General features: G+C 43.9%; 1 long non-coding RNA gene across 1 annotated transcript; it reads left to right on the top strand.

Moving 5' to 3' along the window:
• Positions 1–15,385: 15,385 nt before the first annotated feature.
• Positions 15,386–16,408, top strand: MTLN (mitoregulin). The gene is made up of 2 exons (NR_132744.1): positions 15,386–15,716; positions 16,316–16,408. It is a non-coding gene; the product is annotated as a mitoregulin (long non-coding RNA).
• The last annotated feature ends 1,442 nt before the right edge of the window (positions 16,409–17,850 follow it).

The following is a 17,850-nucleotide window of genomic DNA, read 5'->3' on the forward strand; positions in this document are numbered from 1 at the left end:
GACTGGGAACCGTGATGTCTGAATCTCCAGTGCCTGGCACAGAGCAGGCACGTGGCAGGTAAGTGAAATGCAAAAACGGAATTCATAGCAGCTTGTGGCCGGTGGTTCTTGTTTACAGGGTGTCTGCAATAATGAGTTCTTGTCACTGTTTATTGTGTGGATTACCCTAAAACTCTCTACATGCTCTTGAGAAAAGACAGTGATTCTATTTCTATCCAAAATCATGACGTATGGAATGGTTGTTTTATGGTGGGGTCTTTTAAAATGGCTTTTCATCAGTACAGTGTAAATGTGCGCATTGTAAAGCAGAAGAGTGAAAGTGAGCTCTCTCAGTCGTGTCCGACTCTTTGTGACCCCGTGGACCGTAACCTACCAGGCTTTTCTGTCCATGGGATTTTCCAGGCAAGAATACTGGAGTGGGTTGCCATTTCCTTCTCCAGGGGATCTTCCCGACCCAGCAATTGAACCCGGGTCTCCTGCTTTGCGGGCAGACGCTTTACCGTCTGAGCCACCAGGGAAGCCCTTTTAAAGTAAAAACAACTCATCAAAGATAACCATGGTTAGTGCATTTCGGCGAGCAGCCTTCTCCGCATCTCTCTATGTGTGCACACAAACATACATGTATGCAGTTCTGTGTACATGAGATTATATTCTACCCTGAAGATGCTGTTGATCTTCTATCTACATCCTTCCTACCCAGGAACCCAGAATCAGGCCAGACTTCTACCCTCACTAGAGGAGAATCCTTAATGAGGATTCTCACTAAGAGAATCTATACAGGCTAATCTATACAAGGTGTTTCCTGCCAACAGTTACCAAGGGAAGAATGTAACTTAAGGTAGCTCAACCCATTTTTAAAAAGGCATGGGCTGGGCTTCCCTGGTGGTTAAGAACCCGCCTCCCAATGCAGGGGACACTGGTTTGATCCCTGGTCTGGGAAAATCTCACATGCTGCCAAGCAGCTAAGCTCGTGTGCCACAACTGCTGAGCCTGTGCTCCGGAGCTCAGGAGTCACAGCTTCAGGAGCCTGCCCACCTGAGATCCCATGCTCCACCGCAAGAGAAGCACCAAAACTGGAGAGAAGCCTCTGCTCGCCACACCTAGAGAAAGCCCACTCTCAGCAATGAAGAACCCCACACACAGCCTGAAAATACTTTTAAAAAAGCTATTGGCTTGAGAGCAAAGACTTTTTCTCTCTCTTCCCTCCCTTTCTATAAATGTAAATTTTTAAAACTCAAGAAACACATTTTCCTAATGGCCACTGACAACCGTCTTCCAGCCAGCCTTGGGTAAGGATGATGCTGTGGATGGTAGAGCAGAGAGATATATACAGGCATCCAGGTCTCTGAGGACCTTGTGGAGAGACTGCTTTTTGGTACCTCCCTCCTTACAACTGTCTAACTGTTGTAGGAAGGGGGACCCCTTCCAGGGCCCGAAACTGGGCTCTTGTCTAACACTCGGAAATGCATTGTCCGAGGAGACGCATGTGCTGACAAAGCAAGAGATTTTATTGGGAAAGGGCACCTGGGTGGAGGGCAGTAGGGAAAGGGAACCCAGGAGGACTGCTCTGCCGCGTGGCTCGCAGTCTCGGGTTTTATGGTGATGGGATTAGTTTCCGGGTTGTCTTTAGCCAGTTATCTGACTCAGAGTCCTTCCTGGTGGTGCACACCTTGTTCAGCCAAGATGGATGCCAGAGAGGATTCTGGGAGGTGGTCTGACATGTGGTGTCCTCTTTTGAACTTTCCTGAACTCTTCCGGTTGATGGTGGCTTATTAGTCCCGTGTTCCTTACTAGGACCTCCTGTCATAAAACGCATGCAATGGTTACTATGGTGCCTGGCCAGGGTGGGCAGTTTCCGTCAGTGTGCCTCCCCTAATATAAGCTTTGCCCTTAGAATGGTGTGTGTGTGTTAGTTGCTCAGTCGTGTCCAACTCTTTGTGACCCATGGACTGTATCTCGCCAGGCTCCTCTGTCCATGGGATTCTCCAGGCAAGAATACTGGAGCGGGTTGCCATTCCCTTCTCCAGGGGATCTTCCTGACCCAGAGGTCGAACGTGGGTCTTTCTCCTGAACTGCAGGCAGATTCTTTACCAACTGGGCCACCAGGGAAGCCCAGGCCCTGAGAATTATGTGAGCTGTATCATAGGACCCAGGAGACAAAATGTGGTAGACCTCTATGGCTGATGTGGCGGGGTGGGGCGGGGGGGGCGGTGGAAGCAAGATAGTTAAGGGTGGTAGTATCCTGCAAGGAGTTTGATCTCTTTTGTATACAATTTTAAAAGGATGCATATACCTCTATTTTCTGATAAATGCATAAAGTATTTTCCTGAAAGGATACATCAGGAAACTGTAATCGGTTTGCCTTTGAGCACAAAACTGAAACAACAGGGAAAATAGAAACATGAAGTGAGAAGAACTTTTTTTCCTCTCATTTTACACTTTTCAGTAAGGTTTCATTTTCACTCTATTACTATCACGTGTTTGCACATCATAAACTTCATAAGGATGAGGGATGGAACTTAAGTGGCAATTTTGGATGTTTAATGAAAGAATATTTTCTGTAATGGAAAAGATTAACATTGATGATTATGTCTGAAAATGCCTGTTCCTGGCAGCATCTCTGCTAGTAGGGAGAATATACATTTGCAGGGTAAGAAGGAATTCAGTTTAGAAAGCACTGCTTTTAGAGGCCAGCTGAAACAAAGCATTCACCGTGTTACAGCCTTTTGGAGTACTAAATTGGTTTACCAGAGTGACCATAGAAGTGCCGCAGACTGGGGAGGTGGGGGACTTCAACAATAGAAATTTGTTTTCCCACTGTCCTAGAGGCTAGAACTTCAAGTTCAAGGTGTTGGCAGGTTGGTCTCTTCTGAGGCTTCTCCCTTTGGCTTGTAGATGGCCATCTTCTCCTCCTTGTGTCTTGACATGGGTTCCCGCTCTGCCCGTCCATGCCCAAATTTCCCTCTCTTATAAGAACAATGATTACTTGCAAGCTGTTGATGGAAACCACCCCACCCCACTTCCAGAAATTTCCATTCAACAAATACTTACTGAAAACCTTTTATTTTTCAGACACTGTATGAGAAGCTTGGCAAATATCCACCCAAAATGATTTCATTTTAACTTAATTACCTTTGTAAAAAACAAAAACAACCCTAACTCTGAAACTTCCCTGGTGGATTAGTGGTTAAGAATCTGCCTCCAAATGCAGCAGATGTGAGTTCCACCCCAGGTTAGAGAACTAAGATCTCATATGCTGTAGGGCAACTAAGCCTGTGTGCCTCAACTAGAGAGAAGTTCATATGCCGCAAAAGATAATGTGGCAAAAAAATAAACTTCACATTTTGAGGTGCTGGGGGGTTAGCTCTTCAGTACATGAATTTGGAGTGGTGGAGGACATAATTAGGCCCATACAGATGTTGGTTACACTTCCCTGGTGGCTCAGTGGTAAAGAATTCGCCTGCCAATGCCCAAGACGTGAGTTCGATCCCTCGGTCAGGAAGACCCCGTGGAGAAGAGAATCCCAACCCACTCCTGTACTCTTACCTGGAGAATCCCATGGAAAGAGGAGCCTGGCGGGCTGCAGTCCATGGGATCACAGAGAGTTGGACACAACCAAGCGACCAAGCATGCCGGCACCCCACTTTAGAATTAAGAAAAAAGAAGCTCAGAGAGGAGAATCAAGCTGTCCTAGGTCACACAGCTTGGAAGTGTAGCACCAGGATTACAAACCCAGAGCTACGGGCATTGTGGAATTTCCACTCCACTCACTCTGCTCTGTCCAGAAAGAGCTCCTGGGGACTTTCAGTTGAGAAAATGAAAAAAGTTCATATTTTACCAAAGAAGTCTGCCTAATTCTGCCTAACCAAAGCATCTGCCAATTATCCCCTAGAATCCCATGAGATTTGTAGAAGTATTTTGAACACTGCAAGGCAGCCAGTTAGGACACATGGTTGACAGGTGGTCATGGGTGGTAGACAGGTGGTGGTGGTTTAGCTGCTAAGTCGTATCCAACTCTTTGCGACCCCAGGGACTGTAGCCCACCAGGCTTCTCTGTCCTTGGGACTTCCAGGCAAGAATACTGGAGTGGGTTGCCATTTTCTTCTCCAGGGGATCTCCCCGATCAGGGATCCAACCCACGTCTCCTGCATTGGCAGGCGGATTCTTTACTGACTGAGCCACGAGGGACGGTAAGGGGCAAACCTCAAACAGGACTTCCCTGCTAGTCCAGTGGCTGAGACTTTGCACTTCCAATGCAGGGGCTGTGTGTTCGATCCCTGGTCCTGGGAACTAATGTTCCACGTGCTATGCAGCCAAAGTGAATAAATACATTGTAAAAGAACAACAACAACAAAAACCCTTCTCAAACGTATTTCTCTGGCAGCACAACCCAACTGCCATCCTGCTGTCTTTGACTCCATCCACCGCCCCCTTCTCACACGCTCTGCTCCAGCCTCGCTGGCTTCCATTCCGTTTCTCCAACACTCCTCAGGGTCTTTGCTCCAGCCACGCCTTCAGCCCAGATGGCTGGTTCCCCCGCACCCAGCTGCCCAGCTCCCTGCCCCTCCAGTGTTTGCTCAGCCCCCACCTTCTCGGGGGCCCTGACTGTCCCACTTGATTCTCCTGCCCACTCCCATCCTTCTGACCCCTCTCCTCGTCTCTTACTTTCTTGCATTGCCCTTATCACCTTCAACCCTACAATTTCTCATCTCACGTTTATTGTTTATTATCCATAGATAATGATGTACTGTCCACAAGGCTAGAAATCTTGATCTTGTCCACAGACAGTTCTCAAAGCATCTGATACAGTATCTGGAAAATAAAAGGTTTTCAGTAAGTGTGTGTTGAATGGAAATTTCTGGAAGTAGTGTGGAATGGCTTCCATGAAGACCTTCCAATTAACCACAGAAAAGAGGATGTAGGAGGTTATTCTGTGCTTTCGGTTCCCAGAGGACACAGTTTTCTCAGGGCTCCCTGGCCCCCTCCCCCGTGCCCCGTGGGAACCCACAGCTACGTTTGGCATCTTGCCTGTGTTCTCACTGGGGGTGATGGCTTGTTTCCCCCTCCCCTGCCCCTGGCTGAAGGCTCAGGGCCAGAACTCCAATCTGAACTACCTAGGTATTCTTTGAAGCCACATGAGAGTCCAAAAATAGTTCTCAGCCTAAAGTGCTGATCTATTCCAAGTTGAAAATTTTATAAACAAAACTGAGTTATTAAAGCAAAGGATGAAATGAAGCATCACTGTGGATGATTTCACATAAAAGCTGTTTATAGTTCTATTTTGTTGGAGTCATTTCTTCTTTTGTGAAGTCTCTGCTTTTGAGAAAAGCAGTTCTCTAAGGGCTTCCCTGGTGGTCCAGCAGTTAAGACTCTGAGCTTCCACTGCGGGTGGGGCGTGGGTTTAATCTCTGGCCAGGGAACTATGATCCCACATGCCGCATGGCCACAATGAATAACTAAATTGTAAAAAAGAAAAGCAACAAAGAACAACTTCTTTATATTAAAAAAAAAAGGAGTTCTCGCCTTAGTTTCTTGGTATGAGAATGAGCCAAATTGCCAAGTCTAGGAAGCAGTCCCCAGAAGACTGCCATCACTTCCGACATCAATCACAAATTTGGGGCGTTCCCAAGGCCACCAATAATTTGCTGTAAAGACTCACAGAACTCATTGAAAGCTGTTATGCTCATAGCTGAGGTTTATTACAAGGAAGGATACAAATGAAAACCAGCCAAGGGCAGAGTGCATAGGACAGAGTCCATGGAATAGAGTGCTCTGCAACACAGAGCTTCCTTCCAGTCATCTGATCTGCTGGAGTCCTGGACAGTGGCCTCCTGGCTGTGATGCGTGGCAGTGAGCACAGATGACTCAAGCGTTTCCATTGGCCGACAATGGAATGATCTGAACACTAGTGAGGAATACAATGCAATAGATAGAAACATATTATGTGTGTTAAAATCTCTGCGTTTCTAATGATCCTTTTAAAAGATAGCTACAGAATGCTAGGAAACTAAATCGTTATTTGGAAAACTGGTAAACAGAGGGGAAGATGCGAGCACCTGTCTCACCTTTCTCCATTAAATGATACTCAGAGTAATTAAGAGTGAATGACAGGGACTACCCTGGTGGTCCAGTGGTTAAGAATCTGCCTGCCGATGCAGGGGATGCAGGTTCAATCCCTGGTGCAGGAAGATCCCACATGCTGTGGAACAGCTAAGCCTGTGTGCCACAGCTGCTGAAGTTCGCGTGCCTAGAAGCCCTGCTCCACAAGAGAAGCCACCGCAACGAGAAGCCCTCGCGGCACAACTAGAGAAAGCCCACATGCGGCAACAAAGACCCACACAACCAAAAATAAATTTTTTTAAAGAGTGGCTGATGGGAAGTTTCTCTTTATTGAAGTGTTCCAGCTGAATAATGAAGAACTGTGGAATTAAAATATGACCATTTGCAATCCATGATGAGTCAATGAATTCAGGCAATGATTATCCATGACTTCTAATGTAAAGAGAGAGAGAGAAGAGATGTCTTTTGCATCCTTATAGGAGAACATACCCCTGCCTATGGCATACTCTTGCCCCAAACTGGAACCTAATATGATCAAAACTCTAGATCAAATGATCAGTTTTGAGGACTACAGGCATAGTTCGATACTGCAGGTTTGGTTCCAGACCCCTCAATAAAGTGAATATTGCAACAAAGCAAGTCACATGAATTTTTTGTTTTCTCAGTTATGTTTATACTGTAGTCTATTAAGTGTGCAATAGCACTATTTCTTTAAAAAATGTACATACCTTCATTTTAAAATGTGATATTGCTAAAAAAAATACCAACCATCATCTGTCAGTGCAGGGTTGCCACAAACCTTCAACTTGTAAAAAATGCAATTTCTGCAAAGCAAAATAAAGCGAAATACAATAAAACACATTATGCCTGCATAAAGAACTAAGGAATGTGTTTAATGACACCAAAGGGATGTGACTAATAAAATTCTGATTTTATTAATATTTCTGTATTAATATCAGGATATTTCCATAAATCACCTGATTTCTTTAACAAATACATTGAAAAAGAAATTTGAACTGACTATATATTTAGTAATATAAAGGCATTATTAAATTTTTAGATGTGACAATGGTGTTTAGATTATTTTTCAGAGTCCTTATACCAAAATGTTGATGGATAAAGTAACAGGAGGTCTGAGATTGCGTTAAACTGATCTAGGCTGATGGCAAGCAAGTAGGCGTATGCTAAGCTTCCAAGGTGGCACAGTGGTAAAGAATCCGCCTGCTGATGCAGTAGACGTGAGTTCAATCCCTGGGTCAGGAAGATCCCCTGGAGAAGAGAATACCAACCCACTCCAGTATTCTTGCCTGAAAAATGCCAGGGACAGAGGAGTCTGGTGCGTGACTGAGCAAAATATAATACATATATATACAATATAATATATATATTATTTGTTCTATGCTAACAAATATAATTTACAGAATGAGTACATATAACACATTCTGGAAGTGAGTTTGGAAATTATATTTGGAAATACATATTTGTTAGAATATACTGAAAATTTTTTGAAAATTATATTTGTTAGAATACATTTATTACAGGAAATTAAATGTATTCACCTATCATGTAGCAGCACCTGCTGCTGCTGTTCAATCCCTAAGCTGTATCTGACTCTTTTCGACCCCATAGACTGTAGTCCACCAGGCTCCTCTGTCCATGGGATTCTCCAGGCAAGAATACTGGAGTGGGTTGCCATTTCCTCCAGGGGATCTTCTCAATCCAGGGATTGAACACGTGTCTTCTGCATTGGCAGGTGGGCTACAGAATCACCAGGGAAGCCCCATTTATGGGGGACATAGGAACAAATTACGTATAAGCATAAAAATACATATTGGAATAAGATAAAATCTGGGAAGACACTGTTACCGAAGGGCTTGTTCACATAGTTTTTGAATGGATGATAGATGGTAGTATTTGAATTCCAATGAATCCCTCTGAGAGAGGGATTGGTATCGTAATTTGATTTTAATATGTCAAATTTTAATATGTCACTTTGCTTCTGGCCATAGTTTGTTTCAGGCAGACTTCCCACTGAGAATAACTAGAAAATCCTGGCAAAAAAATTCTTTTTTTAAATCTAAGGCAGCAAGGAGCCGCAGGGAACCTCAGGGAGCCAGCATCCTGGCAAAAAGGAACCTAGAGAGTGAGCTTGAACTTGAGCTTGAACTTGGCTTGATTCTCCTTTCAAGGCATTTGCCAGTTGGCAAGTGGGGACTGACAGGCTGAGCCAAGAGCAGCAGATGAGATGCTGAGATGCTGAAGGGAGAGCTGGTGATGTGTCAGAGCTGGGAGGACAAACACTCGGGGGCTTCCCAGGTGGCGCTGGTGGTAAAGAACCCGCCTGCCAATGCAGGAGACGTAAGAGACAAGGGTTTGATCCCTGGATTGGGAAGATCGCCTGGAGCGGGGCATGGCAACCCACTCCAGTATTCTTGCCTGGAGAATCCCATGGACGAGGGCCTGGCAGACTACAGTCCCTGGGGTCACAAAGAGTCGGACACGACTGAGGCGACTAAGAACATGTGCACCAACAAACACTCGGGTTCAGGACCAAACGAAGAACACCTCAGGCTTTCAGGATGGACCCTAAAGGTATACAGTCTATAACGAAGTATGAAGTAGAAGTAGATCCACCTTTATAAGGACTGAAGCCTACCTTCTAATTCACTCAGTCCCTAATGGGACACAGTTATGTTAGTCTCTAGTAAGTCAAAGACGAATGTCGTAAGGTCTAGGGAAAATATCAAAAGTAAAAGAATGCATAATTAATGAACTAATAAAGACAGAAAAGGGAATAATAAGTTCTGCCCTGGAAGCAAGATAAATTCTCTCTGGATTACGATATTGTCCAAAGATTCAAATTATCAAGAATTTCTTTTAGGGAATTCCCTGGTGGTGCAGGGGTTAGGACTCAGTGCTTTCATTGCCAGGAGTCCTGGTTCAATCCCTAGTAGGGAACTATGATCCTGTAAGCTGTGTGGTACTGCCAGAACAAGACAAAAGACAAGTCACAGATCCAAGAAACTATGAACACAAGATGGATCAATACAAACAAAAACTCACTTAAAAACCGCATATCAAATTACCAAAACTTAAAGGAGAAAATGCTAAAGTTGGCCAGAAGGAAGGTATAAATTCATGCTACCATGAAAGACACAAAAGCAAAGCTTATGATTGACTTCTCAGCCCGAAGAAAAGGTAATGATACCTTCAAAGCAACAAAGAAAAATAACCGATAACCTAGAATTCTATACCCTGAAAATTATCCTTCCAAAGCAAAAGTGAAATAAGGATAATTAGGCAAATTACAATGGAGAAATTTCTTTAGCAGCAGACTTGCTACAGAATATATTAAGTGGATTTTTTAGGTAGAAGGAAAATAATTCTACATGGAAGCACAGAGACACGAGGAGGTATGAAGAGCAATAAAAAGCAACTTATTCACCCAATAAACATGTGGGTGAATCTTAATGATTATTGGCTGTGTAAAACAACAATAATAACTATTTGTAGGATTAAAATATATACAGAGAATTTACATAAAAGTAACCAGGACTATGAACAAAGCTAGTGGAGGTGATGGAATTCCAGCTGAGCTATTTCAAATCCTGAAAGATGATGCTGTGAAAATGCTGCACTCAATATGCCAGCAAATTTGGAAAACTCAGCAGTGGCCACAGGACTGGAAAAGGTCAGTTTTCATTCCAATCCCAAAGAAAGGCAATGCCAAAGAATGCTCAAACTACTGCACAATTGCAGTCATCTCACACGCTAGTAAAATGCTCAAAATTCTCCAAGCCAGGCTTCAGCAATATGTGAACCGTGAACTTCCAGATGTTCAAGATGGTTTTAGAAAAGGCAGAGGAACCAGAGATCAAATTGCCAATATCCACTGGATCATGGAAAAAGCAAGAGAGTTCCAGAAAAATATCTATTTCTGCTTTAATGACTATGCCAAAGCCTTTGATTGTGTGGATCACAATAAACTGTGGAAAATTCTGAAAGAGATGGGAATACCAGACCACCTGACCTGCCTCTTGAGAAACTTATATACAGTCAGGAAGCAACAGAACTGGACATGGAACAACAGACTGGTTCCAAATAGGAAAAGGAGTACTTCAAGGCTGTATATTGTCACCCTGCTTATTTAACTTACATGCAGAGTACATCATGAGAAACGCTGGGCTGGAAGAAGCACAAGCTGGAATCAAGATTGCCGGGAGAAGTATCAATAACCTCAGATATGCAGATGACACCACCCTTATGGCAGAAAGTGAAGAGGAACTAAAAAGCCTCTTGATGAAAGTGAAATAGGAGAGCGGAAAAAAAAGCTCAACATTCAGAAAACTAAGATCATGGCATCTGGTCCCATCACTTCATGGGAAATAGATGGGGAAACAGTGGAAACAGTGTCAGACTTTATTTTTTTGGGCTCCAAAATCACTGCAGATGGTGACTGCAGCCATGAAATTAAAAGACGCTTACTCCTTGGAAGGAAAGTTATGACCAACCTAGACAGCACATTCAAAAGCAGAGACATTACTTTGCCAACAAAGGTCTGTCTAGTCAAGGCTATGGTTTTTCCAGTGGTCATGTATGGACTGTGAAGAAAGCTGAGCACCAAAGAATTGATGCTTTTGAACTGTGGTATTGAAGAAGACTCTTGAGAGTCCCTTTGACTGCAAAGAGATCCAACCAGTCCATTCTAAAGGAGATCAGTCCTTGGTGTTCTTTAGAAGGACTGATGCTAAAGCTGAAACTCCAATACTTTGGCCATCTCATGTGAAGAGTTGAATCATTGGAAAAGACTCTGATGCTGGGAGGGATTGGGGGCAGGAGGAGAAGGGGACGACAGAGGATGAGATTGCTGGATGGCATCACCGACTCAATGGACAAGAGTTTGGGTGAACTCCGGGAGTTGGTGGTGGACAGGGAGGCCTGGCGTGCTGCAATTCATGGGGTCGCAAAGTGTCGGACATGACTGAGCGACTGAACTGAACTGAACTGAACCAGGGCACAAAGCAACCCAGTTATAAAGTGGGGAAATGACACTTCTCCAAAGAAGACATACTAGGGACAAGTAAACACATGAAAAGATATTCAACATCACTCATCATTAGGAAAAAGCAATTTGAAAATCACAGTGACACACCACTTCACATGGGGCTTCCCTGGTGGCTCTGTTGATAAAGAATCTGCCTGCAGTGCAGGAGCACGGCAGCTACATTCCATGGGGTCGGAAGAGTCAGGCACAACTTAGCAACTAAACCACTACTTCACATGAGAATGTTTGTGATAAAACAAAATTTAAAAAAATAGCAAAGAACAAAGTTGGAGGACTCACACTTCTGATTACTAAACTTACAACAAAACCACAGTAATGAAACAGTGTGGTGCTGGCATAAGAACAGACACATAGATCAATGGAATAGAATAGACGGCCTAGAAATAAACCCTAACATATACCATCAATTGATTTTCAGCAAGGATGGCAAGGCCATTCAATGGGGAAAAGACAAGTCTCCTCAACAGATGATGTTGGGACAACTGAACATCCACATGAATGAGGTTGAAACTTTACCTTATACAATATACAAAAAGTAACTCGAAAATGAATCAAAGACCTGAATGTAAGAGCTAAAACTATACAATTCTTAGAGGAAAACACAGGGAAACACTTTCATGACATGGGATTTGCAATGATTTCTTGGTATGATACCGAACGCACAGGTAACGACAAAAAGAGTTGTAGAGGAAACCAATTCTATTTGCATACATACATTAAATGAACTTACAACAAATGTAAGTCTAATACTGTAAATGGCAATATCTTTTGCTTGGCAAGCACTTTGAAATGCAAACTCAACAGTGGTAGTTAATGTATCATTCAAAAGACACTCTTGTAATCCTTTAACTCATTACACTTGACTATTCAGCCTGTAAATCCCCAGTAATCATCACCTCAAAGCCAGTTGACCATTATCAAGTCTACTAAAATGCCCCACTGAAACAATGTACCCAGGAGAAAAATACAAAATCTCAAGTCAGGGGCACACTAGCTTTTTAAAAGGGATTTAAATCTTATACCTCTGAACTCCTTCCCATCAGCTCTATTCATCCTTCTGGCCCGAGTTACCTCCTGCTAAAACAAGAGGATTTGGGGACTTCCCTAGTGGTCCAGTGGCTAAGACTCTGCATTCCCAATGCAGGGAGCCTGGTCAGGGAACTAAACCCCACATGCTGTAACTGAGATTCCGCATGCCTCAATGAAGACCAAGGATCCCACGTGCCACACTAAAACCCTGCACGGCCAAATAAAAAAAAATAAATATTTTTTAAAATGAAAATAAAACAAGGGCAATTTTCTATGGTTTCTGCCAGGTCTATGTGTCTAAGGTTCTCCCATATTCAAGGCTCCCGTGTACATGATCTGGCTTATTTTTAACCCAAGGGCCACTTAGGGATGAGACATGGATTCCACGTGAAGTTCAAATTGCAATATCAGCAGTGGTTCAAGTACAGCACGTCAGGCTGCCAAAACTGGCTTTTAAACATGCCTCAGAGCTATTGAACGATACCAAACTCCTCATTTTACAACTGAGAAAACGAAGATTCAGGGAAATTAAGTTTTTTCTTTGGATTATCCTACTTATCTATTCCACTTAAGATTTAGTTCGGTCACCCACAAATAAGCCTCTTGTAACCACTCCCCGCCTGTCACTCAACACCAAATGTTTACTGAGTGTCTGCTACTGTGCAAACCTCAGAGGCTAAAAAATCCACTGGCAATGACAGAGACCCAGGTTTGATCCCTGGGTCAGGAAGATCTCCTGGAGAAGAGAATGACTACCCACTCCAGTATACTTGCCTGAAGAATCCCATGGATGGAGGAGCCTGGCGGGCTACAGCCTATGGGTCACACAGAGTCAGACATGAATGAGCAACTAACACCATGTACCAGCCATTATTGTAGGCACTTGGGACTCATCAATATACAACTGAAACAAACAAACAAAACAAAAAGAAAATCCACCCTCAAGTAGCTTACATAGAAGCAGGGGAGCTGGAGATAAACAGTTTTTGTATTCGATAAGTATTGGGTTGGCCAAAATGTTTGTTTGGATTTTTGGGAACATATTATGGAAACCCTGGATGAATTTTTTTGCCAGCCCAATAAATTCTACAGCATGTGGAGGGTGGTAAGGATGGAGTAGGGGAACAAAGCAGGAAAACAGACAGCAGAAGTACCAGAGAGCAGGGATTTGTTGGGCTTGTGACTTTTAAATAGGTCCCACTGAGAAAGTGGCAGTTGACAAAACCTAAAGGCGGTGAAGGAGTCAGTCCTGAAGGTGTCTAGGGGGAAAGTATACCAAGCAGGAAGACTGCACCTGGAAACGTTCTCAGGCAGCACCCTGCCTAGTGAGCTCAGTAAACAATGAGCATACGTCTGCTTGAATTACGGTTTTCTCAGACCCTTGCACTGCAAGGAGATCAAAGCAGTCAATCAGAAAGGAAATCAACCCTGAATACCCATTGGAAGGACTGATGCTGGAGCTGCAGTTCCAATACTTTGGCCACCTGATGTGAAGAGCTGACTCACAGGAAAAGACCCTGATGCTGGGAAAGACTGAGGGCAGGAGAAGGGGACGGCAGAAGACGAGATGGTTACTGACTGACTCGGTGGACTTGAGTTTGAGCAAGCTCTGGCAAACAGGGGAGGACACCGGAGTGCTGCGGTCCACGGGGTCCCAGAGCGTCGGACACAACCAGCGACTCAACAACAAAGCCGCCTATGTGATTAGCGTGACTGAAGAACCAGGTTTTGAATTTTTTAAAACAATTTAGGGACTTCCCTGGTGGTCCAGGGGCTAAGATTCCAAACTCCCAGGGCAGGGAACCCAAGTCTGATACCTGGTCAGGGAACTAGATCGCACACGCTGCAATTAAGAGCTCAAATGCCACACCTAAAACCTCACAGGTGAAAGTGAAAGTCACTCAGTGGTGTCTGACTCTTTGCAACCCATGGACTATACGGTCCACGTAATTCTCCAGGCCAGAGACCCTGCCAATGCAGAGCAGGGCCTCCTGCATTGCAGGCAGATTCTTTACCAGCTGAGCTACCAGGAAAGGCCAAAGGCTCCCATGCCACACCTGAAAAGATCCTGTGTGCTGCAACCCAGACCTGCTGCAGCCAAATAAAATAAATCTATAAAAACAACTTAATGAATTTTAATATAAAAACCAATATTCAACTCAGTCATTGCAGAAATTTTTACACGTCTTTGGAACAATGTGGGTATATGAATCTAACTTTTCAACTAACTTCTACAAATTCTAGAAACTGATCAAATATCTGCACTAAAAATTTACTGTTCAAATTGAGATGTTCGGTTAATTATAACATCTACACCAGATTTCATAGACTTTCAATATAAAAAAGAATTTAAAAACTTCATAATAACTTCTCTATGTAAACTAAAGGAGAAGGCAATGGCAACCCACTCCAGTACTCTTGCCTGGAAAATCCCATGCACGGAAGAGCCTGGTAGGCTGCAGTCCATGGGGTCGCTAAGAGTCAGACACCACTGAGCGACTTCACTTTCACTTTCCACTTTCATGCATTGGAGAAGGAAATGGCAACCCACTCCAGTGTTCTTGCCTGGAGAATCCCAGGGACGGGGGAGCCTGGTGGTCTGCGGTCTATGGGGTTGCACAGAGTCGGACACGACTGAAGCAACGCAGCAACAAATGTAAACTAAATAAAATACATTATTAACAACAATTTCATCTGTTTGCATTTTTAATAAGTTACCAGAAAATTTAAAAAAAATTTTTTTTCAGAAAATTTAAAGTCACATACTTGGTTCACATTCTACTGCTTCGAGAAAATATAAAGAGGTTGAACTGCCCATGGGGTTAGAAAGAGGCACCACTGAAGTTAGTTAATAATGCAAGGAAATATCTGATGAACGCCAAACAACATTTGCAGTAAGGGCTCTGAGAAGGGAAAGATGGGGATGTAAGAGAGCCAACCAAGTCTTCAACCGGTGGTGGTGGTTTAGTCGCTACGTCTCTGTCTGACTCTTGCGACTCCATGGACTGTAGCCCACCAGGCTCCTCTGTCAGTGGGCTTTCCCAGGCAAAAATACTGGAGTGGGTTGCCATTTCTTCCTCCAGGGGATCTTGCCGACCCCGGGATCGAACTCGGGTCTCTTGCATTGCAGGCGTATTCTCTACCAATCCGCGAGATTCAAGAGATGCACCGCAGGATGTGCCCCGCCCCTGAACGCGTTGGGTCTTTTGACCCCGCCGCCCCGCCGTAGCCGCGCTGCACGCCCCGGGTTCGCGATGGCGGACGTGTCCGAGAGGACACTGCAGTTGTCTGTACTGGTGGCATTCGCCTCCGGAGTGCTCGTGGGCTGGCAGGCAAACCGGCTGCGGCGGCGCTACCTGGACTGGAGGAAGAAGAGGCTGCAAGATAAGCTAGCGGCGACGCAGAAGAAGCTGGATCTGGCCTGAGATCCCCGCCCTGTTGGTCCCCGCCGACTCCCGCGCGACCACCTCGAGGGCATCTACCCTGTCCCGTGCGGGGCCTCGGCCATAGCTAGGCCCGTCTCACGCCCTGCGCCCGCAGTGCCAGGCTTGTCTTGGAGTTGGTGAGCAGTATTTATAGCAGCGCTTTAAGGGGAGATTTTGGGGATAGACCAATATCTTGCGGCAAGAGGGTTTCAAGGGCCCCAGAAAGAGGAGCAAGTTCTATTTTCCGTGGTAACGCACACTTTCGTTCCATAGTTCAGTTCCCTGCGCGTGTTTAACGGGACTGCCTTAACCACGTGCAAAGTCATTGCACCTTGACAACATTAAGCTTCAAAATGGAAAACACTCGAAAGAATAGAAAGAAAGAAGACGGACCGTGGAGGTGTTCTTACCATCCTTTTCTCTCCCTGATCAGTTTATATTTAAAAATATCTTTGATAGCATCATAGTACATCTTTGCATTCATGCTTTGTCATCTCCAGTCTAAATTCTTAGCTTTTTGGCAGGCTGGGAAAGTGGAAAGAACAGTGGCTTGTAAGTCAGGAGCTTTGAACCTAGTCTTGGCTTTTTCATTAGAGCTCTGCAAACTTTCAGGGTCTCAGTTTTCTTATCTGTAACACCAGATCTTGTTGGTCATGGTTTAACTAAACAGTAAAAATAATTGGAAGTTATCCATTACATATTTCTAATTTTTCTTTTTCTTTTATGTTTCCAACAGCTCATTGAAGATGGATATGGAGAACTGGAGAGAAATAATTCTCCTTGCACTTTATGAATCAATTTTATTTTTAAAATAAAAAATGTAAACGTATTTGAACCTTTTATTAAAAGGGAAAGGAGTATCAGTATCCTTGCATAAAGAGAGCTGGAGCCTCAAAACTGATAATTACTGTTTTTGATCACATACCTTGTTTTCTAAGGAATCTGTGCTAGTTCGTTGGTACAACTGCAAAGCAAAGTTGGTCTAGGAACCATTACCAGTCCCTTTGCTCAGCAGATTTGCTGGAGCCATTCTGGAAACCAAACAACTGTGTAAAAATACCTGAGGTAAGGGAATATATGTAAGACCTTTACACTTCTGAGGGTGACAGCATACTCCAAGCACAAAGTATAAATTTTTATTGACAGAAATTTCTTTTGTATCGTTAACAGAACATACATGTAAAGGAGAAAACTCATTGAATAGAGCTTAGTGATAAATCCCAAATACAGCTGACCCTTGAACAACATGGGTTTGAATTGCAGAGATCCACTTACATGTAGATTTCTTTTTCAATAAATCTACATGTAAGTGAACCGCTATCCATGGTTGGTTGAGTCCATGCATGTGGAAGCGTGGACAGCAATGATCAACTATGCCACTTGAGCATCCTTAGATTTTGGTGTCCGTGGCAGCTCCTGGAACCAGTCCCCCAAGGGTACCAAGGGCCAGCTGTGTCTAAAAATCAGGAGTGAGTGACCAGGTCCCTGTGTGCCAAGTCGCTTCAGTCGTGTCTGACTCTTAGCGACCCCATGGACTGCAGCCCACCAGGCTCCTCCATCCACGGGATTTTCCAGGCAAGAGTACTGGAGTGGGGTGCCATTGCCTTCTCCGTGTTAGCCACTAGTTCTTCACTATGAGTGTCTCTCAAGCTGTTAAATTCTTTTTCATCTTTTTAAAAGTGAGCTCAGATCATTGGTGTAGGGGGAAGAGTTTGGGAATTGCATTTATAGGAATGACCCCCACGTGGGGAAATGTTATTACAAACCTCCATAAGAGATGTAAAATGTAAAATTTTAACAGTTTCAGAAACTCGTAGTGGACTAGTTCTCCACTACAAGCCTCTCCCAAAGCTGTTAAATTCTTTTTCAGTAGCTCCTATGAGGAAGCCATACAAGGTCGATGTTCACTGTAACACTCTGATGGAAGAAAATCATGAGTTTTATGAAGTAGATTGTTCTCAGGAGAAACAGTGGCTGTGGTTTGCTTTGGTTTTGGCCGCTTCACTTCAGAACTGTCTCGTCTTACGTTACTCTTGGTTTTCATAAGGGCATTAAGGGATGACAATGGAGAAGCAATGACTAGCATTAAAGTGACTGCTGAGGGTTACAAGTAAAACAATGTAAGTTAAAAAAGAACATAGCTGAGTAATCGCATTCCTTACAGCATGGTGAATACTGAAGTGCTATTTCTCAAACTTGAATATGTGCATAAAGCCATGGAGTATTATTACAGTACACATTCTGATCTTGTAGTTCTGGGCTGAGGCCTGA

This window comes from Bos taurus, chromosome 11 (assembly GCF_002263795.3).
Source record: "Bos taurus isolate L1 Dominette 01449 registration number 42190680 breed Hereford chromosome 11, ARS-UCD2.0, whole genome shotgun sequence".
In the NCBI taxonomy this organism is placed as follows: Eukaryota; Metazoa; Chordata; class Mammalia; order Artiodactyla; family Bovidae; genus Bos; species Bos taurus.